The following is a 23,746-nucleotide window of genomic DNA, read 5'->3' on the forward strand; positions in this document are numbered from 1 at the left end:
CGGGCTCCAGCTGGGCACACAGTTCATGGATAGTGGCACGGTTAAGACGGTAGGTCAGGATAATGTGGCGTTCTTCCATTGTCGACAGGTCCACCAGCGGTCGGTACACGGGAGGATTCATCCGTCTCCTCGCCCAACCCAGCGGACGGTGCCTAGGAAGGACAACATGGAGCACACAGTCAGGCAACCCACAGGTACGTACTCACAGCTAGCACAGTATACGATTCTCTATGCAGTGAATGGCGTGTCTGAGTGGCTATGCAAGGCCTAGGCCTGTGTGACGCAGTTGAAATTGAGCCATGTGGGCCCTGGAAATGGCGGCTGCCTGACCTGTGAAGTGTGACAATGGGATGTGAGGTCAATGCGCTGGCGTGGCACACCGCGGCGGGCGGCGGGCGAAGACCGCGGCGCGAAGCCGCATTGGTTAACATTGAAGCCTATGGGTTTCAGGAGCCAATGGCGAAGGGCGCCGGCGGTGGCGGGACGCACCGCCGCGGTACGCACCGCCGCGGACGTGACCGCCATTTTCTATCTACTTATCCACTTGCGACTTGAACTTTCACAGGAGAGGACCTATACTGCAAGTGTTGCTGTGACCTCGGTCTGGAAGGGACAATGGCTGCTGCGACTGGGGAAAGGGCCCCTGCCTTCACTGGAGAGGAGTTGGAGAAACTTGTGGATGGGGTCCTCCCCCAGTATGCGCTACTCTACGGTCCTCCAGACCAACAAGTGAGTTTAATTCAATATGGATTTGGGGCCACTGGCTGGCTTGGGGGCCTGGCGGGGATGGGGGGCATGTTGGGGCTGGCGGGGGGCCTGGCGGGGGGCCTGGCGGGGATGGGGGGCATGTTGGGCATGGCGGGGGGCATGGCGGGGATGGGGGGCATGTTGGGCATGGCGGGGGGCATGGCGGGGGGCCTGGCGGGGATGGGGGGCATGTTGGGCATGGCGGGGGGCATGGCGGGGGGCCTGGCGGGGATGGGGGGCATGTTGGGCATGGCGGGGGGCCTGGCGGGGATGGGGGGCATGTTGGGCATGGCGGGGGGCATGGCGGGGGGCCTGGCGGGGATGGGGGGCATGTTGGGCATGGCGGGGGGCATGGCGGGGATGGGGGGCATGTTGGGCATGGCGGGGGGCCTGGCGGGGATGGGGGGCATGTTGGGCATGGCGGGGGGCCTGGCGGGGATGGGGGGCGTTGGGCCACTGGAAAGGAAAATGCTGAGAAACTTGAACGTGGTATTTCTCCCTCCCTGTACGTGTCACATAGGTCCGCGCCCATGAGAAGATCGGGATTTGGCGTGCCATCGCCAAGGAAGTCCGGGCACTGGGGGTCCACCATCGACGGGGCACCCACTGCCGCAAGAGGTGGGAGGACATCCGCCGCGGGACCAAGAAGACCGCCGAGTCTCTGCTGGGGATGGCCTCCCAACGTAGGCGGGGTGCCTGCCGTCAACTGAGCCCCCTGATGTTCCGGATCCTGGCGGTGGCCTACCCTGAATTGGATGGGCGCGTGAGGGCAGCACAGCAGACACAAGGGGGTGAGTACAAGCATTATCTACTCTGTTGTCGCGCAGTGGAGGTGTCTGGGTGGGGGAGGAGGGCTGGGGGTCCCCCTAGGCCAGGGCGATATCTGTAGGCTGGGCACCCCCGTAAGCCCCTGTGTCCCCAGCCACCACCCTCAGTAGTTTGTCAGTACAGCCATCCCTGGGCCGTGTCATCCATGGGTGCAGTTGTCAACTCTAGGCGTGTAGGGCATGTTCCACGGAATGCGTAGCGGACCCCAAGTGCGCAACTTAGTGCAGGGGGCATCTGTGTCTGTCATGTCCGCTAACTGTACCGGAGATCCATGTAATCAATATCCCTTTATTTCTCTCTCCCCCCCCTTTTTGTTTGTCTTTCTGTGCTTGTGTGCATCAGCATCATCAGGCGGAGGAGAAGTGGCATCGGGGCAGGAGGGAGCTGCATCTCACATGGCCCAGGAGGGCCATGCCACAGAGTCAGACTGGACCAGTGAGACGGAGGGCGAGGGGAGCTCCACGACGGGGACGACTGGAGCCTGCAGCGACACGGACACGTCCTCGGAAGGGGGCTCCCTTGCGGGGGTGGCACCATCCGTGCCCCCCGCCATTACAGGTACAGCCGCCACCCAGCGCACCATCTCCGCCCTCCCAGCAGCCCCTCAGCGTTCGCCCCGTGCCCGCTCTGCCAGGAAGCCGGGCATCTCCTTCGCCCCAGGCACCTCAGGCCCTGCCCCTGTTACCCCCGCTGCCCTCAGTGAGGAGGTCATTGACCTCCTCCGAACGCTCATTGTTGGGCAGACTACCCTTTTGAATGCCATCCAGGGGGTGGAGAGGGAGGTTCATCGCAGCAATGCGTACCTGGAGGGCATTCATTCGGGTCAGGCTGCCCATCAGCGATCGTTCCAGGCTCTGGCCTCAGCACTGACGGCAGCCATTGTCCCTGTCTCCTGCCTGCCTCTACTAACTCCCTCCTCCCAGTCTCCTGTTCCTCTGCCTGTCCCACCCACACCATCAGACCAGCCTGCACACACCTCAACACCCAAGAGAAGCTCATCCAAACATAAGCACCACAGATCACGCAGACATTCACACACGCAACATTCCGATGCAGACATGCCAACAGTCACTACCACCTCTGTGACCCCCACCTCCTCGTCTCCCTCCTCCCTCCCTGTGACGTCTACACTCACACCTCCATTCACCTCACCATCAGCCAGTGTTTCCATCACCAGCACACCCTCCACTCCAGTCCGCACACGTGCAGTCACCACCCCCACTGCCATTTACACGTCCCCTGTGTCCTCTCCCACTGTGTCTGTCACCCCCTCTTCCACACCACACAAACGCAGCCACCCACCCACCCAACAGCCATCCACCTCACGACAGCCTATCCCTCCTGCACCTGCACCCAAAGACAGCAAACGTGACTCACCTACAACCACATCCTCTCCCTCCACTCCCATTCCCACTGTACCTACCACTCTCCATTGTCCCAAGAAGCTCTTCCTCGCCACTACTAACTTCTTTCCTGACCCTGAGCCCCCCCCTCCTTCTCGTCGGGGTAAGAAGAGCACCTCAGCCACCACCAGCCCTGCAGCCCCCTTGACAAGGGTGCAGGGGTATTGGAGCCCGCCAGCCCGCATGTCTGGATCTTCGCCCAGCAGCAAGGGGACAGCCAGCCCACCCCCTGGGAAGAGGAGCAGAAGGCGGAAGGGGCGCCGCAGGAGCCCGCCTTCTACATCCCCCCCGGACACCACCCAGAGACAGTCACCAGCCACAGCTCCAAAGGGAGGAAAGGGCCACAGGCCGACGACTAAGGAGGGCAAGGGCAGCAAGTTGGAGAGGTCAGGCAGCAGGCCTGCTGCCCAGGAGGAGCCCACAACCCCCATAGCCGCTGCCCCGGGAGGAACCGGCACAGGTGCCCCGGGAGAGCCCACCACCCCCATAGCCGCTGCCCAGGGAGGACCCAGCCCAGCTGGCCAGGAGGGCCCCACCACCCACAGCCCAGGTGGGCAGTGAAGGAGCACCATCCCCGCTGCCCAGGAGGGCACCACCAGGCAATTAGCAGTTGGCCATAGACCGTCCGCCGTCTCAAGAACCGCTGAACTGGGCCCCGCCGTCTCAAGAACCGCTGAACTGGGCCCTTCAAGGCAAGAACCGCTGAACTGGGCCCCGCCGTCTCAAGAACCGCTGAACTGGGCCCCGCCGTCTCAAGAACCGCTGAACTGGGCCCCGCCGTCTCAAGAACCGCTGAACTGGGCCCCGCCGTCTCAAGAACCGCTGAACTGGGCCCTTCAAGGCAAGAACCGCTGAACTGGGCCCCGCCGTCTCAAGAACCGCTGAACTGGGCCCCGCCGTCTCAAGAACCGCTGAACTGGGCCCCGCCGTCTCAATAACCGCTGAACTGGGCCCTTCAAGGCAAGAACCGCTGAACTGGGCCCCGCCGTCTCAAGAACCGCTGAACTGGGCCCTTCAAGGCAAGAACCGCTGAACTGGGCCCCGCCGTCTCAAGAACCGCTGAACTGGGCCCCGCCGTCTCAAGAACCGCTGAACTGGGCCCCGCCGTCTCAAGAACCGCTGAACTGGGCCCTGCCGTCTCAAGAACCGCTGAACTGGGCCCTTCAAGGCAAGAACCGCTGAACTGGGCCCCGCCGTCTCAAGAACCGCTGAACTGGGCCCTTCAAGGCAAGAACCGCTGAACTGGGCCCCGCCGTCTCAAGAACCGCTGAACTGGGCCCCGCCGTCTCAAGAACCGCTGAACTGGGCCCCGCCGTCTCAATAACCGCTGAACTGGGCCCTTCAAGGCAAGAACCGCTGAACTGGGCCCCGCCGTCTCAAGAACCGCTGAACTGGGCCCTTCAAGGCAAGAACCGCTGAACTGGGCCCCGCCGTCTCAAGAACCGCTGAACTGGGCCCCGCCGTCTCAAGAACCGCTGAACTGGGCCCCGCCGTCTCAAGAACCGCTGAACTGGGCCCCGCCGTCTCAAGAACCGATGAACTGGGCCCCGCCGTCTCAAGAACCGCTGAACTGGGCCCCGCCGTCTCAAGAACCGCTGAACTGGGCCCTTCAAGGCAAGAACCGCTGAACTGGGCCCCGCCGTCTCAAGAACCGCTGAACTGGGCCCTTCAAGGCAAGAACCGCTGAACTGGGCCCCGCCGTCTCAAGAACCGCTGAACTGGGCCCTTCAAGGCAAGAACCGCTGAACTGGGCCCCGCCGTCTCAAGAACCGCTGAACTGGGCCCCGCCGTCTCAAGAACCGCTGAACTGGGCCCCGCCGTCTCAAGAACCGCTGAACTGGGCCCCGCCGTCTCAAGAACCGCTGAACTGGGCCCCGCCGTCTCAAGAACCGCTGAACTGGGCCCTTCAGGGCAAGAACCGCTGGCCCTTTGGCAGACGTGGCAGGGCAGGATCTATCTCGGGCAGGGCTGCAGGATGTCCTCTGGCCAACTTGCCTCCTCCAGTGGCAGTGGGGTCTGTTATGGACTGTATGGACTGTGGCTTTGCTCTCCCCAGGATGGCCCAGTGGGCAGGCCACCCACTGTATGGACTGTATGGACTGTGGCTTTGCTCTCCCCAGGATGGCCCAGTGGGCAGGCCACCCACTGTATGGACTGTTTGGACTGTGGCTTTGCTCTCCCCAGGATGGCCCAGTGGGCAGGCCACCCACTGTATGGACTGTTTGGACTGTGGCTTTGCTCTCCCCAGTATGGCCCAGTGGGCAGGCCACCCACTGTATGGACTGTATGGACTGTGGCTTTGCTCTCCCCAGGATGGCCCAGTGGGCAGGCCACCCACTGTATGGACTGTATGGACTGTGGCTTTGCTCTCCCCAGGATGGCCCAGTGGGCAGGCCACCCACTGTATGGACTGTATGGACTGTGGCTTTGCTCTCCCCAGGATGGCCCAGTGGGCAGGCCACCCACTGTATGGACTGTATGGACTGTGGCTTTGCTCTCCCCAGGATGGCCCAGTGGGCAGGCCACCCACTGTATGGACTGTATGGACTGTGGCTTTGCTCTCCCCAGGATGGCCCATTGGGCAGGCCACCCACTGTATGGACTGTATGGACTGTGGCTTTGCTCTCCCCAGGATGGCCCAGTGGTCATGGAGTCCCCTCGTGGATCTGGCGTCGTGTACTCAAGTGGCTGAGGTGCCCCCCCTTCCCTTCCCCCTGAGGTGCCTGTCCTATTTTCTTTCTGATGCCCCTGCAGTGTTCTCTCCGTGGAGTTCTTGTCGTGGGACTGGGCCTTGCCCCTTTGCACAGGACCCCTGTGATCCACGGACAGTGGTTGGACTACATTTAGTAGCTGTATATATTTTGTACATAGTTTATTTATTTATTGGGACTAATGGTGTACATATTTCAATATATCTGCCCGTTTATGATCTCTTCTTTTGGTCTTTGCATTATTTCGGAGGGGGGTGGTTTGTGGGTTGTGACAGTGATCTGTGGGAATGCATTGATGTGTGTGTTGTAGTGGGTGTGGGTGGGTGGGTGTGTGCCGGTAATCTTTTCCCTCCCCTGTGTCGTAGGTGCCGTACTCACCGATGTCTTCCGCGCCGCCGGGCGTGCTCCTGGTATATGAGGAGGAATAGGAGTGCGGGGATGACCTGCAACTCTGGCTCCATACTGCCGGAATCTCGCGTGGAGTGCGTAGAGGTGAGCGTTTTCCCGTTCGTAGTCTGTTTCCGCCGTGTTCTTATCGGCGGTGCTCCCGCCCCGGAAAAGGTGGCAGATTGGTGGGTCGTAATAGGGTGGGCGGTACTTTGTCTGCCGCCGGGCTGTTTGCGGGAACCGCCGCGCTGTTTGTTTGTACCGCTGTGGCGGGCGGAGTGTTAAGTTGGCGGGCTGTGTTGGCGGTTCCCGCCAGGGTCAGAATTGCATATTTTAGACCGCCGGCCTGTTGGCGGCTTGGCCGCCGCTTTATCACCGACCGCCAGGGTCAGAATGAGGGCCTAAGTGTCTTAAGTCTTTAAAAAGCAAACAAAGTCTCTTTCAAGCACAAAGTACCTGGTTTCTGGTGGAAAATCTCCGCAAAGGGCCGCAGAAGAAGAGATACGTGGAAAAATGGTGTGTGCGTCGATTTCTCCCCAGCACACACGGACTTGCGTCGTTATTTTTCACGCGGCGAAGTCGTGCGTCGTTTTCCGGCGCGCGGACAGTCTCTTTCTGTGGATTGCGGGGATTACCAGATGTCCCGGATCTGTGCGTGGATTCTCTTGCTTGTTTTCCGGCTGCGCGTCGTTCCGCATGGCTGTACGTCGAAATTTCACTCTCACGGCAGGTGGCGCGTCGATTTCTCCTTGGAAGTTGGGTGGCGTTGTCCTTGCGAGGCCGTGCGTCAAAGTTTCGGTCGTCCCGAATGCGTTGCGTCGATCAGCGTCGGTGTGCAGCGTTTTTCTCGCCACGGAACAAGCTGTGCGTCGAAAATTTCAGCGTCCCAAGTGAAAAAAATAGGTCTTTTTGGTCCTGAGACTTCAGGGAACAGGAGGCAAGCTCTATCCAAGCCCTTGGAGAGCACTTTTACAGCCAGACAAGAGTTCAGCAAGGCACCAGGCCAACAGCAAGGCAGCAGTCCTTTGTAGAAAAGCAGACAGGTGAGTCCTTTGAGCAGCCAGGCAGTTCAGCAAGGCAGCAGGCCAACAGCAAGGCAGCAGTCCTTTGTAGAAAAGCAGACAGGTGAGTCCTTTGAGCAGCCAGGCAGTTCTTCTTGGTAGGATGTAGTTCCTGGTTCAGGTTTCTTCTCCAGCAAGTGTCTGATGAGGTAGGGCAGAGGCCCTGTTTTATACTAAGTTGTGCCTTTGAAGTGGGGTGACTTCAAAGAGTGTCTAAGAAATGCACCAAGCCCCCTTTCAGTTCAATCCTGTCTGCCAGAGTCCCAGTAGGGGGTGTGGCAGTCCTTTGTGTGAGGGCAGGCCCTCCACCCTCCCAGCCCAGGAAGACCCATTCAAAATGCAGATGTATGCAAGTGAGGCTGAGTACCCTGTGTTTGGGGTGTGTCTGAGTGAATGCACAAGGAGCTGTCAACTAAACCTAGCCAGACGTGGATTGAAGGACACAACAAGATTTTAGTGCAAAGAAATGCTCACTTTCTAAAAGTGGCATTTCTAGAATAGTAATATTAAATCCGACTTCACCAGTCAGCAGGACTTTATATTACCATTCTGGCCATACTAAATCTGACCTTCCTGCTCCTTTCAGATCAGCAGTTGCCACTTCAACAGTGTATGAGGGCAGCCCCAATGTTAGCCTATGAAGGGAGCAGTCCTCACAGTAGTGTAAAAACGAATTTAGGAGTTTTACACTACCAGGACATATAACTACACAGGTACATGTCCTGCCTTTTACCCACACAGCACCCTGCTCGAGGGGTTACCTAGGGCACACATTAGGGGTGACTTATATGTAGAAAAAGGGGAGTTCTAGGCTTGGCAAGTACTTTTAAATGCCAAGTCGAAGTGGCAGTGAAACTGCACACACAGGCCTTGCAATGGCAGGCCTGAGACAAGGTTAAGGGGCTACTGAAGTGGGTGGCACAACCAGTGCTGCAGGCCCACTAGTAGCATTTATTCTACAGGCCCTAGGCACATATAGTGCACTCTACTAGGGACTTATAGGTAAATTAAATAGCCAATCATGGATAAACCAATCAATAGTACAACTTACACAGAGAGCATATGCACTTTAGCACTGGTTAGCAGTGGTAATGTGCCCAGAGGTCAAAGCCAACAGCAACAGGTCAGAAAAAATAGGAGAAAGGAGGCAAAAAGTTCGGGGATGACCCTGTCAAAAAGCCAGGTCCATAAACTACTATACTGTATTTTGTTCCACTCTACTTCACTCCTCCATATGCCACTCCTCTCCATGGTATTCAACTGTACGCCACTGCATTATTCCATGCTCCTCTCCTCTCCATTGTACTACACTACACTCTATTCCACTATACAAGACTAGACTTTACCACACTACACTCTATGACAATGCCCTTCACTATACTCTACCACGCTCCACTTAACAACACTCAACTGAATAACACTCAACAGTACGACTGGAACACATTTTTATCAAAAAATAAAAAACATTTAAATTTAATGAAAAAAACAATGGTTAAAGCTAAGTTATAGTTAGGAAAACTTTATTTATTCTTTCTATAGAAACCCAACTTGGACTATACAAACCATAGAAATTCTAAGGCTAGAGTTTATAGTATAGTATAGTATATAGTATAACTCAAATTTCTAATTTATGCATTGCCATGTATACCTTACATTTATCATTTATGCACTGCCCTCAATTTCCTATACTTCTCTCACCTCTGTACACAGTCTTGTCGCATCACTCTCCACACTACATTAACTATAACTCACCCCCTCTCCATGTACTAGTTATACCATTGCATAATATATAGCTTATACCAGTGGTTCCCAACCTGTGGTCCGGGGTCCATGAAGCCTCCTCAGGGGGTCCACGACTGCTTAGAAAATTAAATAAGATTAAAAAATTAGGTCACCAGCTTTCAGTATGGACTCAGTGGGGGATCCCTGGATTTCAATAATAATTTAGTGGGGGTCCCCGAGATCCAGTAATGATAAAGTGGGGGCCGACAGAAATCAAAAGTTTGGGAACCACTGGCTTATACTATGTGAAATCATAGCAGTCACTTATTACATCTCAGTGACATAATTTCTGAAAATACAGTGCATACTTAATGTAGTGTGGCAAGTGATGTGTTTAAGGTTTAGTATGTAGTGGTTAAAGATGTTAAGGGTAATTTTAGGGTGCAGCGGTTGTAAGGGTAATTTTTGGGCTTGGGGATAGTGGTAAAGGGTGGTCAGGGTAATTTTAGGGTTTAGGGGTGGTAAGGATAAATGTAGGATTACGGGGTCGGTAGTGGTAAAGGGTGGTAGGGGTAATTTTAGAGTTTAGGGGTGGATAGTGGCAAAGGGCGGTGAGGGTCATTTTAAAGCTTGGAGGTGGGTTGGTAAAGGCATCTGCATGGTAGAGGCACATGTGGAAATACAATGCATGGTAAAGGCTCCATGGTAAACGCATGCGTAGGAAAGCCATGTGTTGAATCATGGTATGACCTGCTGTTGCGGGCAGAAGAAAAGGGCGAATGAAACAAAAACAGATAGATGGGTGAAGAGGGTTATTTGTAAGCCCCTATAGTTAGGTATATTATACGCACCAGGCCTGATTCACAAAGGTAAACCTACACTTTTGTGTAAGTTTACGGTTTTTGGCAATTCACAGAACAATTTTAGGAATAGTATCTTTATAACTGTAGAATTTCCGCACTCGTGGTCGAGACTTCGCACCTAAAGATAGGCAGTCGTAAAGATACTACCCAGGAAATTACTTTGTGAATTGCAAAAAATCATAAACTTACACAAAAGTGTAAATTTTCCTTTGTGAATCAGGCCCACCATTTTTTGTACAAAGTCAGTCCTAAATATAACCACAGATAGCTCTTCTGCTAGGAAAAAGGGCTGTTTGTCTTTTTATGTGTAGTGCCTCTGCAGCCTTTGAACAGTCGCTCTTCCACCCTTGCGTCCCTCATTTGGGATAATGGGATTAAATGAGCCACTCAGTGTGGGTGTGGCTGAAGGAACCTTGTGTGAAGTCTGGACAGGGAGTACCTCAGCCGAGGGACCTGCTCAGATAACGATTAAAAGAAACAATGGGAGGAGGAGACCCCGTTACATTTAAAACAACGGGCGAAGAGAGCAGGCGTTAGACATCAGACAGCCTGGCAAAGAAGGAGCCTGCCCTCTCTATATGGAAAAACATCTCTCGAGGTAAATACTTGATTTATTAGAGGGTTCTACTAGTAGTTGAATTACCCGCATTGGAAACAGATGGTATGTGATCTAATCTCGGCTTCGGCACTCGACCTAGTTGCATGAAATTGGTCAAGCAAGTCACTTTATCTCGCTGTGCCTCAGTTTCCTCTTTTGTGCCCATCTGGCCTAAGCTGACAGCGCTAATAAACTAAATGAATATTGGCATAAACAGTACATTTAAAAACGGGACCTTTTTGTTCAACATAGAAGAGCCTAGAGATAATTCTGTATGTTTTTTATTACGTTCTACTATTCCGGTCGGTAGAAGAATGTAAAGCAGACTTAATGACGTGAAATCTATCTGTTCAGAAACATATTTTGCAGCAGCAGCGTGCATTTCTTACAGATGGACAGAGGTCGAGTTTTCCCTGCAAAGGACTGGTCGCATGTTTTTGCTTACCACACATTTTTATGATGCAAAGCACGCTTCACACACTTAGTTGTCTGAATAAGTAGATTCCGACCGATAAGTCATTGCAGCAGGTTCCCGACCCAGCCAGCCTACTTTCCATCCAGCTTTTGAGGACAGAAGACCCCAGTTGCATTTGTGTGTGCAAGCAGATACAATGTTGCATAAAAAACGTAATCCACCTTGGAAGGTTCAGTAGAGAGTTACCTAGAACGAGTTTAAAAGATTGTGCGCAGCTTTTTCTTGCTACTTTTGCAAGTCCCATCGAAAACTTTGCAATTATTCGCGATTGCAAAGATTTCCGCTTTCTCCCAATTTGCATGAAATACATAACGTTTTGGATACTTTAAGCCTAATTATGGTGGTGCCGTCTCCCCCCGAGCGCATTACAATGTTCCCTCCTGGCTGACCAGCGGGAACATTGTAATATGCATTCTGCGGGAACAGTGCTACGATATTGGTCTCAGCACACTTAAGTGAGCGAAGGCCAACATCGTAGCACTCCAGCACCCTCGGAATGCGCACTGTCAGCAAAGCAAACAGTGCGCATTCCGAGGGTGCTGGGCAGGAGTGTCCATGCTCTGCCCATGCTATGGGAATGGGCAGTGCAGGGGCCCACCTGTGGCCCCCAACACATAGTTACCGCCAGCCTTTCCGTGGTGGGGTGACCACCATGAACAGGCTGGTGGTAAAGTGAGTTGTTAGCAGCCAGGTGGCACTGAGTTCAACGCCGCCCTGGCTGAATACAACTTAGACCACCGTCACCCCGTCGGGAACAATGTTCCCAGTGGGAACGGCGGACTCCTGGTGGGTCCGCCTGACAGGGTTGACAGTTGTGGCGATCCAACCGTCACCGCAAGGCTGGTGGTCAAGGACTGCCAGACTCGTAATGACGCCCTTTGTGTCTCAAAAGTAAACGTGCAGAGAGACATTCTGAATACATTTACCATTGTGCAGAGAAAAGTCTGCTACAGATACACCTGTTAAAAAACGCCCACATTCAATCTGTAGTAAGTTTTATTTTAATTAGAATTAAAATTATCTTGCAGTGAGGTGAAAATTATCTTGGAAAGCGCAGAAAATCTTTGCTGGTAAAAGGCGAATTTAAATCACTTCTCAAGCCTCATGCAATAAAAAAAAAAAAAACATAATTAAATACATCCACGTTTAGATGCATGGAGGGGTGTCTGGATGAGCTCTTTTCATCTATTGGTCTGTTCAACTGTCATTCATATTTTTCCTCCACATACCACAGCTTATACAGTGTGAGGCAATGGATCAGCTTGGGGACAGCTTGCGTCCTTAAAAATCGCTCCTCTACCGACATTGATTCATAGCTCAGGGAAACAGTATTGTCCAGGACGGCAAACAATCAGAGGGATAGAAGTAGGCAACCGGGTACATTTTTGTAGGCAAATAAGTTAATCGCAAAATCGGTTTTCCTATATTAACAGTGAATGTAGTACTTGCATTTTGAGTACCTACTCGACTTGGTCCTTATTTCCCTGAAAAATAAGAATATAGCGCCAATTGGGTAATCTAGTATAGAAGCCCTTCATGGACTGATTTGAGGAAAAAGTGTTAGGCTGTGGTGTTGGAAAACTTTTCAGTGTGTGGTGCTGGTCAGTTGCATCAGCTCAATAGAATTTATAGGAACCTGATTTTACTAAAAGAGTGAATTAAAAGAATGTTCAAAGTACCTTAAGCAGAAGTGTGTGTTTGTGTGTTGGGGTTGAGAGCTGGTTCCAGAGTTGCCTATATCCATTCAGAGCCATGCTCCAGATAATACTGAGACTCGTTCAAAGTTTTCCTAAAGATACACAATGTACTTCGAAATTCTTCTCCTGTTTATACCATACCCACACAAATCTTTGCTGTTAAATTTATCTTAACCTTGCACTTCAGAAAATGCCTAGACCAACTGAAGCCGAAACTCTGGTAATACCAAAACTCGCCCATAACAATGCGTTTGATAATAGCCAGCTTAATTTAGAACTCCTGCCTTTCTAACTCTCAGATCCAGAAATACAGAGTTACTCAGAATTATGCTCTTAATAACATAAAATAACCTGGAGATGTACATGTGATGATACTTGTCGCAGCTCAGAATTATTTGGTTATGAATTCCTAAAGTCACTCACACTTTGCTCTTGGTAATATACAAACACACCATACAATCTGTTCATGGCATTGCACATACTCATACGGCTTTGCTCCCTATAGTTCAGAACCTTACCCACGGCCATGTTCCTGGCAATACCCGTACTCCCCTAGAGCTCTGCTTTAGCAATACCAAGACTCAGAGCTCTGCTCTTGTCAAGACCCTCTCACAACTTTGCCCCTTCTAATTTAAACATTTCAGTAAATCGAACTTCTATGAAAATGAAACACACTCAGGGCTCTAGTCCTGATAATACCAACACTTGAGCCTTTTCCCGATAATAAAGCTTAGTTAGAGCTCTGCTTTTCATAGTGCCCAAAGACACTGCAAGTCCCACTTCTGGTAACGCAAATATGTGCCCAGAGGTCAGAGCAGGGCATGAAGATGTGAACTGCTCCGACACTTTTGGCAGCGAGAGACTGCTGCCACCTGAACAAGGATTTGTAACATCTCAAGCTCTCAAACACAAAGCTTTACATGGGAAGCACCTTCACAGATTAGTTCCCTACGCAGGCAAAGGGGTTGTTTTTATCTCAAGCCGCAGATGGTTAATTCAAATGTGGTGAATTTACAGACGAGCGATGGGACAGTTGTCATTGGAATAAAATCTGAACTAAAGTCTGTACTTTACCAACGCAAACAGCACACAAACAGGCATCTAGCCCAGTTTACTTGAGAACAATTTCAGTCCTTTCAGATAGGAAAGATCCCAGATGTGGATGAAAGGGGCAAAAAAGCCAGGACAATTCCCTCCACTCTTACAATTCTGAACGAAACTCTTAGAAAGTGGTCATCTCTTTCAGTAACCAAATACAAATAAATACATGTGATTTGTGGAAATGCATTTTTGTTGAAATCTTTTTATTGTTTATATATCACAACCATGAGAACATAGTGGAAAAACATTCTCAACCAAACCACACAGGTGCTGCAACGTACAGCCATACAAGCCCAATTAGATAACAATTGTAAATATGGAGTGGGGTAGAATTTCCCCACACCAGTCCCCAACCATCGCTCTTTATCTGGTGTTCGCTCCTCTAGTTTATGCCCCCCTGCAATTGGGTGCAACCTCAAGGTCCAGATACCGGTGGGTAATCACCCCCCACCCCCTCGTTCACGCATCTCAACCTTTTGTCCATCGGGCCCACACCTTAGTGAATTTCTAAGGGCTTCCCCTAGCCTGGTATATTGGCTCCTCTGCCTGTCTGCATCACTGAACACTGGACAACCAACCATTTACTGTTGGGACCATCAGGCTCCCTCAGCCTCCTCTGATAACCATTCAAGCCACCGGGCCACTTGCACAGAAGGAATATGTACCTGTCAAGGGTCACCTCTCCGCAGAAACATACAAAGTATTATCCCGGGAGTGAGCACCACCACCTCCTAGAGCCTCTGTTGCACACCCTTACAGAAACCTTTTCCATTGGAAACTCCCAGACTGTGTGCAACAGTGTAGTCCATTGCAGTCATTAACTACCAACAGCTGGATCACCCAATAATACAGACGCAGGTCGGACAAGACTATGCCTCTGTCTGTTGTTCTTCTGGTCAGCGTACCTAGGACTACCTGTGGCATTTCCACAAAAGAGTCCTAACCACCACCTCTAGCAGCTGGAAGAATTGATCTGGGACCTCATACATTGAATTCTACAGGGAATAGAAGAACTTGGGGAGGTAAATAATTTTGTACAGGGCTGCTCTCAGCAGAAAAAGCAGGAGTCTCCTCCAATGTGCCACCTCTCAACAGAAGCTAGCTAAGATACATCCCATGTTCTTTACGTAGAACTGATCACAATCTGTGGCTGCCTTGATACATAGGTATGTAGAGCCGGCAAATCATGGGACGGGTCCCATCTCTGCAGTATCCACTGCACCAAAGGATAGGCAATGGATTTTCCCTAGTTGATCTTGATACCAGAGCAGAGCCCAAAAATCAATAGGATTTCCAGGGCCCTTGGGAGAGAATGGTCTAGATCCGCAGGAAGTCATCAGCATAGAGCGAGATCACATCCTCCCAATCTCCATTCGATATGAGTCCTCTGAGGAACGCTTCCTGTGTCAACCAATTTGCCAGTAGTTCCATCGCTACCGCAAAGTTCAGTGGGGACAAAGGACACCCTTGACAAGTGCCCCAAGTTTCTGACCAAGGGTTTGATGTAGTTCTGCAACTTGCCTGTTCCTCTTACATCCCTCGTTGGGGTCGCCCTTGCCCCTATGTGGAGACACCGCCTCAATCACCATGCCTACAATTTGGTGGGATGCTCTCTGTCCAACTTCAGTGGGGTGCCGTGGTCCTGCCATTCCAGCCACTCACATGCCTCCCTGGCAGTAGCAAAAAAGTGTGTCTTAGAGCACATTGAAATGCACAAATGGGCTGGTAACAACAAGGTATACTTAATATTAAGATGTTGCAAATGTTTTTTGACCTTCAGGGATATTTTGCATTGATGTTGCACTGCAGTGGTACAGTCCGGATAGGGACTCACTGGGCTTTCCTTGATTTGCCAGGGTCTGTGGACCTTTGCAATTTGCAGGATGCTGTCCCTGTCTCGGAAATTGAGTCGTCTCACCTGTATGGGCCTGGGTGGCACCACTGCCAGCCCAGCACCCTGAGTGCCCATTCCACTGTGAAGAAGGTTGATACCTTGCTTCCTGGTACTGTCCTCGCTAGCCACTTTTCCACAAAGAGTTCTGCGGTGGGCCTTTTCACTTTCTCCGGCACCCTGCAATATCTAACTTGGTTGTGAGGAAGTTTATCAGCTGTTGAAGTCTGCCGTCCTGGTTGGTGACTGTGGGTCCAAGCTGTGCCACAGTTGACTCCGTTTCTGCCACTCTGTCTGCCTATTTTTTATGGTCCATATGGAGCAGGCCACTGCCTCAATCTTGTATTCAAGGGTGCCTTTGGTATTGTGAATCGCCTCCAGGATCTTTCGGGCGAGTAGGCTCGAGGGAGGGAAAAGAGGCAGGGTGGCACCTAGCTGGGGAGGGTTGGGAGAACCCACAAAAATATTTAAAAATAAAAAAAAACGTACCTTTTTCCGTGCCGCACCGCTCCATCTTGCATTGCAGGCACAGGCTCCCCACTTGCCCTGCGGCCAATCCTGATGCTGCATGAAAGCAGCATTAGGATTGGATGGAGCGCCCAGCCCGGGAGCTCCCTGGCAGACTGGGAGCTTGTGCCTGCTCTCTCTCAGCCCGGCAACATAGTACGGGGTTGGAGAGAGCACAATGCGCATGTGTGTTTGGCCAGCCCAAGATGGCCGTCCAAACATACATGCGCACTGAAGGGGAGTGCTGTGCACTCCCACTCTGTCCCTGTCACGCCCGTGGCCCCACACCTTTTATAGTAAAAACATAATAAACAGAGTTTATTATGTTTTTACTATAAAGTTTTGCAGCTGCTGCTGCTCGCGGCGGAGTGAGCACGCTCCTCCGCCATAGTGGAGGAGCCACTCCTGTCTGTGAGAATCCAAGTCTTTTTCTGCTGCTTCCTCAGGTTGCTGCAGGCCACACAGTCCTCCCAGCTGGCCCACCGGGGAAGCAATTTCCCCGTGGACTTGCACTAACTCTCATCGCAGCTTGGGGGAGGATCCACTCTCCTGTGCCCAGGCCACATCTGGCCCTGGTTCCCTGGGGCTGCTTCCTCAGGTTGTCTCTGTCCAAGCGGGGTCAGACCGCCTGCCTGAACCTGCGTCACAGGCACAGCCTTCTTGTCGCCCCGCTCCAGGAGGCTGCCACTCTCTTCCCCCTGCCCCCAGCTCTGGTGTCAGGCATTAAGGGCCACCTTGCTTGTGCATTCTGACCCCTCATCACATCGCTTCCGGGGGCCACACTGCCCCAGCCTCCAGCCGACCCGCATCTCTGGCCTCCCGTGCCTGCCCAGGGTAGTGAGATCTCGGGGGATTGTCACTGCTGCCGAAGTCTGGAAATGTATTTTCATGTGTTTACCAAGTTTTATGTGATGTACCTATTCTTGAAATCTCAATAACTAGTTGTAAGAAAATGTGTAACTTATGGCCCTGTTGTGTGACCAAGTTTCTTGTTTAGAGTATGTTTTTCAAAATTGTCTCTAATGTTGTCAAAATAACTATCAGAGAAGAGGTACTGATTTTTATTTTTTCAAACTCTTAAATGTGTGTTGAATTGAGTAAGCTCTATTGGCATGATTCGTTATTTTTGGCTGCAAACATACGCCGATGTCTAGGGTGCCCTCTTTGTTTACACCTGCCAGGAATTCACGAAAGGAATCCTGGAAGACTTCACAACTGTGGTCTGCTCTGCCAGGAGTGCTCAGAAATCCACAGTAGTAAATGTCACTGAAGGGTTACAAGTGGGAGGAACAAGACATTGTTAGCTTGTTACTATTTGAAAATTCACAAACATTTACATTTGCGGGCATTTAAAAACTGAATTCCAACACTTTCTTATCCTAGAAATGGTCAGAAATTCACTCCAACCAAGAGCTGGTTGTAGGATGAACGTACAATTACGCCTTTGGGAAATGAGAGCCTGGATATAGGTAATATGAGGTCCTCAGTAGTGTGCCTAGAATTCTGTACTCTTTCAAGGCGCACTACTGGAAATTTTGGTGAACTTGAAAACTAGTAAATCTGCATCCATTCATAGTAATACTTTGATAGTGAAGATTTACTACATTTTTGTGAATTGTGTACAATTTCTCTGACACTGAAGTTATATAACCCCAGGTCTTCAACATAAAGATATTTTAGCTAGGGTGTTCTATATTGTTAAAGTTAGACACAGTTAAAATGGGAGGACTAGGAATGGACTCCTAACAAGGGCTGCGGGACAACTAATTAATTGTTGCTCAATGGTTTTATTTCCCTACTGTCTTCATAACAAAATACCTCAACACGAGGACAAAGCGACCACCATAAATCGATCTGCATCATGTATGTTACACAACCCAACAAATCCAAACCAGCATATCAGGGACTTCCAAGGTGTATTGAATCTACAAGGTGAAAGAGTACAATAAGACACAATAGTGGTGGTCACAAACATTGTACGCCAGTAATGTATTAGAATTATCTATAATGTCTCAACATACATTGCTTTCTGGAGTTGCAATTGGGTCAGTTTTAGTTCCAAAGATTGTTTTTTTATATAATTTTGCAATATTAAACAAGAGATTTTAACATTGCCAGCAATAATCAATGTAAAAAGAATGTGTGGTGATTTGTTGTATCAGTCATATGCAAAACTTTCTTCTCATTACATTCAAACAGCAAGACGTTTACTGGGCTTAGTTCGTAATATGTGTACGGTTTAGAAAGGAATCAGGAAATTGCTTCTTACATCTTAGGACACCTTTCACATACCTCTTTCTTTCACCTTTTGTAGGGCACCAGGTAAGTAAATACATTTAAATTGCTATCACTTTGCAGCCAGCTGAACATAAAATTATTCTAAGTAATTTAATGTGCAGTGCCTTTAAGAGGATACCAGAGACGTTTAAAGGTATAGCCAAAGTGGACAATTGGCCCTGGCCCCCAACGTCTAAACCACTGCTCCCAGGGAAGCTGAACTTTCTCTCAATTAACCTCCGTCCATTCCAGTGGCGGCTCCTGTGCTATGGCGGAGGAGCATATAGCCCCCCACCAGCAGCAGCAGCTCCAAACCTTTTACTACAAAATGATAATAAACTGTGTTTATTATTGTTTTGTAGTAAAAAGGGTGGGGCATTGGAAATGACAGCCATGGAGGGGAGTGCACAGAGCACTCCCCTCAGTGTACATGTATGTTTGGCCAGTCGTCTTGGGCTGGCCAAACAAACATGAGCACTGTGCTCTCTCTAGCCTGGCAGTGTGTTGCCGGGCTGGAGAGAGCAGGCACAGGGTCCCAGTCTGCTTGGGAGCACTCTTCCTCTGAGGAGTGTTGGGATTGGCTACAGGGCAGGCTGGGAGCCTGTGCCTGCCTGCTGCGGAGACGGAGGAGTGGCGGTGCGGCGCAGCAGTACGTTTTTTTAAATTGTTTTTTTAACGTTTATTAATACTCCCCACCCACTTTTCCCCCCGCACCGCACTACCCCCTGTAACCCCAGCGAGACACAACTGGTCTATTCTCTCTCTCTCTCTGTCACTGCCTACCAGCTTACCTCTCTTTCTCTGCCTACTATTACCCTAAATCCTCTCAAAACCACTGTCATCTTAAGAATTATGGGGATCCTGGGCAAGACATATTTCAACTATGTATGGCTTTGTTAAAGTGTAACTTATGATTTGTTGGCATCATTTGAGTTTGAAATGGGTAATGAAAGTGAGAATTGTTCCGTTTAGGGGGCCGCAAATTATGTTTTGACTAGGCCTCCCAAATCCTTACGGTGACCCAGGAGGCTCCAGGACCTTGCTTCATTACAATTGACCTTTGACTGCATTTTTACATACAGGTAATGTTGTGGAAAGAGTAGAGTTCAAAAGGCCTTTTGGTTACAATATCTTTCTGAAACTTTGCCAAGGTCAGGGCGTGCTGCAATACATGCCTTACATGTAATGTGGTGGGGCTCAGTTGTAATTACGAAAACGTTTGTTAACATGTGAAAGAAATGTAAGCATTCATATGTGTGCTCGCAAGAACAGCCTGAATAAGGGCTACAGTTAGTACTAAGACGCCCACGATGAAAAGGGAGGGCTGATTTTAATAACTTTCGATCTGAGTTGCCTGTTTTTCCCCGTAGGAGTAGTACCAGTTGGACTTGCAACACCTAGCAGTTACCTGGTATCCGGTGGTTTGCTTTTTTCCCTTCCCAACCCACAGTCACGATACACCAATAGGAGGGGGCAGCTAGAATGGAGGGCCACATGTCCGGGAAAAAGGTTATTGACCAGAGAGACAGAACAGAGTGAAAAATACCTACAAAGTAGGAAATGAGAAGTAGGATGATATCTCTTTCCTTGTTGTTTAAAGTTGTGGATAGTGGGCACAACAAAATGTTAGTTTTTTTTGGCCTTCTTGAGTTTAGCACAGGTATGCTTTGCGAATCACAACACAAAAGAGCCGGAATTTAGGCCCGCTTTGACTTGTGCACAGAAGGTGCCCAGTGATTAAGCATGACTCAAAGTATGTGCAATGGCATTTATCCTTTTTGGCAGCATCTCCAGGACAGGAGCATCTTGACAAAAATGCTGGTTTGAATAATAGTACCAGACTAGGGTGTCTATTTAGTAAGAGTACAATAAATACATTACAAATGGAGGATAGAATGTATACATGTTTTAGGCTTTCCACCTCCCTGGTTCCTGGATAACAACAACACACTCCGTCCATTGACTCCGTTGTATGTTTCCTAATCACATTTGTGAGGTGCACCAATATTTTACTTTGCTTTTATTCTTTCCATCCTTTATTCTTTTTAGTCATCCTCATGTTTAAAACTGTATTTCAGTTTACATTACTTCGACTCAATAGTCATTTTCTTTTCTTCAATAAGAATCATATTATCTTGTGATGGCATTCCATAATTTAAAAAGTGTTTCTGTATCTCTCTTAAGTACACCCACCTACTAGCAAGCTCTTGAACTGTTCTAATACAAATGTGTGCAATTGTTCACTTGCTTTTATTTTAGATTTGTTTAGGGCCTCCACATTTAGATGCACACATGCTTTCTGTTTTTTGGTTCCAAAGAACACATTTTTATTGCACCAGCTTACCAATTCCAGTCATATTAGGTCTGCTAATGCTTGTTCTTAATGTCCTTGAATCTGTGGCAAATCTGTGAAAGGTTTGAACAAAAGAACAACATCTTTTATCACACCCCTCCATCCCAACACAGAAAATATAGTCACAGAATAAAAACACAGAGGTACTCACTCATCCTTTCATCGTTTCAAGGACAATACAATGAGAACCTTGGGGCTAAGGGTAATAACACCAGCTACTTACAGAGCTTACAAATGACAAGCCTGAGGATTTTAGAACAATATAAATACCATGTTATTGTCACTTGTAGTATCATTATTGCTCTTGTTGTTTTTATATTATGAGACCACGTGTGTCAATATTTCTAATATTATAGCTGTTGTGGATATTAGTAATATAGATTGCAGTGAGCGTCCTCTCTAGTCTGGTACCTGCTGAATGACTAGGCCTCACACGGAGCTACATATCACACATCTTCATTCATCTGCATGCATCTGTGAACTCCCAACATTCTAAAGCAATCTTTCATACATTCTATTCTAGAGATTAGGGCACACACTGATACAGAGTCCTCAAGGAATCATAAAGGTTCCGTTCAGACCATGCAAGACACTACATCTCCCCTCCTGTTAAAGGAAAAGTTTCATTTTTAAAATAAATCACTAGACATACACACACATATATATATATATATATATATATATATATATATATATATACACACAGAAACATGTACAACTATATTTCTTCAAATAATCCTCTAGGCGCTTTGATCTGTCTACCCGTTCTGGTTACTGAAAGCTGTGGATGGTCGTCTTCACCATCAGAAATTGCCAAAGATGTTAATGAATCAGCAACAATCACTGAATTTTCACAATCAGTCTTTCTTTCAGCATTTCAAGTCGGCCATTGTTGAAACACAGGCCTAAAGTGAGAAGAGTCTCCGGTAAGGGACTTTCCAACTTCCCAGATCGGTGGACAGCCACCATGTGTTCTTTGGTAGACACTACTTGGAATGGTTCAGCATCGTAAGGAGCATCAGATATTCTTTTATGTAGCTGTGGAGCAATTACCAAATCTCCCTTTTGGAATGAGAGGTCTTTGGCATGTCACCTCTTGCCTGCATACATTTTCATCTTCTGTTTTTGAATCAAGTCCCTCTTAGGAATCAAGTTTTCATTAGTATCTCGCTTGGTGGTCCAATGGGTTCTCTTTGTTGCCATTGTTCTCCCAAACATCAGAGTCGCAGGACTTTCACCAGTAGTCAAGTGGGGTGTTGAAGATAAGCTCTCAGAGTAAAGTTCAGCACTGTTCTTAAATTGAGCTTCTTAAGAACTGCATGCTGCACTGTTTTTTTTAAGTGCACTCTTAAAATGCTCAACATGTCCATTGGCCTGTGGCCACAAGGATGTGATCTTTTGATGTTTCACATTCAGATGCTCCAAAAATTCCTTGAATTCTATGTTGTTAAAGGGTGGACCATTGTCCAACTTTACAACGGATGGCAAACCACCTGTTGCAAATATGCCATCAAATGTCTTGATCAGCCTTTCATGTGTTGTGGATGAAAGTGTTGCGTAGGCTCTCATTAATCTAATGAGACTACTGGATTTGAGCAGCAAGATCGTCCACAGTATGGGAGACTGAGTCTGACCCACAGTGTGTGACACCTGTCGCTCTAAATCCAGGTTTTGCTCCGGCTAACTAGTAGTGCCTCGTCCCTCCCGAAAGGTAGAGATGATTGGGCAGCCGAGCGCATGACATATCATACTTCTCAGGGAAGTCGTGGTCACTCAGGTCGCATCTGGTTCTCTCATTCACAATTCGGCCTCATATATAAATGACAATGAAAACAGTATACATTTTAAAGACTAGTTTATTAAAACGACTGCACTTTAGATAGCAAAGAGTGAGCTGCAATAACCAGAACAACACAACATGACAATATTAAAATGGTGACGATAAGAGTGAAGCATAAGAATAACGCTATCATACAGCCCCTAGAATGGATGGACTATTTTCTATCTGAATCATAGTTTGAGCACAACATGCTAAACTCTAATCCTGCCTTTCACGTTCCCCCGGGAGGACATCGACCCTCATACCTAAGCAAAGGCCTGTAGTCTGCGTTAGCATCTGCAGTGAAGCATTCAGTAATCAGCATACAGTCGTGGTTCCCTGGCTGGAATCTCCCTCTTAATGTGTAATGGAACTAGGAAGTGTTTTTATAATAACACAGCTAATGCTCTAAGAAAATGTGCCTACGTAAGGATGTGTATTTTGTACGAATGTTGGAGACTAAACTTCTACCACGTTCACCGGCAATGTACCAAACTGTAGCCTTGACTGAAGCACAAAGTGATCAAGAATGTCCTGTTTGAGAACACAGTGCTGGGCTAAGCAAAACAGTTAGATAGAAGAAACTAAAACAAGACCGTAAAACTGGTTATTGTAAAAATAACAATGCGAAGCTGAATAAAATATATCTAGGTCAAAGTGCACAGCGCCCTAGTGTATTAAACTAGCGTGCATGGAGCTATAGCTAAAATGGCTACACAACAAAAGATCTTCAATCAGTGGAAACTGTGAATATTCACCTATTATCACCATTAAATGATGTCCATTATCAAGTGGACCAACGAAATCAATGTATTCTTTCTCCCAGGCCTATTTGGAGAGTTCGAACATATTTAACTTATGTTGAGTGACTTTGGGTGACAGGCAATTGCATATGTGACAGGCTTTGAGCTCCCTTTCAACTCTTTCATCTAGGTATGGAAACCAAACTGAACCACTTTTTGTAGCAACAATACCACAATGTCCTTAGTGAGCCCTTTCTATCACTTTTTTGTAAACTCCCTGGAATCAGAATGCTCAATCCTCTCAGAATAATTCTTTCCTGAGTTATGGATAATTCATCCTTGACATACTTGTGCTTTTGAAATTCGCCATCAACACTTAGGGGCTCATTATGAACCCCGGCGGTTTAGGCCGCCATGCCAGCGGCGGCGGAAAAGACCGCCACTGGCATGGCGGTCTGAACCGCCATATAATATACACATGGAGGGCCGGCTGTGGCGGCCCTCCGCCACCGCCAGGCAGCCTGATGATGGCGGAATACATTATCCAGAGGGCAGCACTGCAA

General features: G+C 49.0%; 1 protein-coding gene across 1 annotated transcript in view; it reads left to right on the forward strand.

Annotated features, from left to right (window-relative positions):
- Positions 1 to 10,236: 10,236 nt before the first annotated feature.
- Positions 10,237 to 23,746, forward strand: part of LOC138283368 (protein EURL homolog) — a 40,535-nt gene continuing 27,025 nt past the window's right edge. Inside the window, exon 1 of the mRNA XM_069221351.1 lies at positions 10,237 to 10,320. The gene's annotated coding sequence lies outside the window, so the exon portion shown is untranslated. The remainder of the gene's footprint in view (positions 10,321 to 23,746) is intronic.

The sequence above is a fragment of the Pleurodeles waltl genome, chromosome 3_1 (assembly GCF_031143425.1).
Source record: "Pleurodeles waltl isolate 20211129_DDA chromosome 3_1, aPleWal1.hap1.20221129, whole genome shotgun sequence".
NCBI lineage: Eukaryota > Metazoa > Chordata > Amphibia > Caudata > Salamandridae > Pleurodeles > Pleurodeles waltl.